The 294-nt window shown below is 62.9% G+C and overlaps 1 protein-coding gene across 8 annotated transcripts in view; it reads left to right on the top strand.

Annotated features, from left to right (window-relative positions):
• The window catches only part of TRAM2 (translocation associated membrane protein 2), a 75549-nt gene that overhangs the window by 66455 nt on the left and 8800 nt on the right, over positions 1-294 (top strand). The gene's annotated exons all lie outside the window — the stretch shown is intronic.

Raw genomic sequence — 294 nt, 5'->3', positions numbered from 1 at the left:
GACGGAGAGGAGCAGGGCAGGGTCTGACCCTGTTTGGGCCGAGTTCTTGTTCTGGAAAGAGGCTAGAACAGAAGGCGGAGCAGCCGGTCCTTCGCAATCACGCTGGCCCGGCCCCAGCGAGGTTGGCCCAGCTCAAGGTGCGGCCGCCTCTCTCCACTCCTTTTTGTTTTTTTTTTTTTGCGGTACATGGGCCTCTCACTGTCGTGGCCTCTCCCGTTGCGGAGCACAGGCTCCAGATGCACAGGCTCAGCGGCCACGGCTCACGGGCCCTGCCGCTCCGTGGCACGTGGGATC

Source organism: Neophocaena asiaeorientalis, unplaced genomic scaffold, assembly GCF_003031525.2.
Source record: "Neophocaena asiaeorientalis asiaeorientalis breed wild unplaced genomic scaffold, Neophocaena_asiaeorientalis_V1.1 scaffold46, whole genome shotgun sequence".
Lineage (NCBI taxonomy): Eukaryota > Metazoa > Chordata > Mammalia > Artiodactyla > Phocoenidae > Neophocaena > Neophocaena asiaeorientalis.
This window is presented reverse-complemented; position numbering and strand designations above follow the sequence as displayed.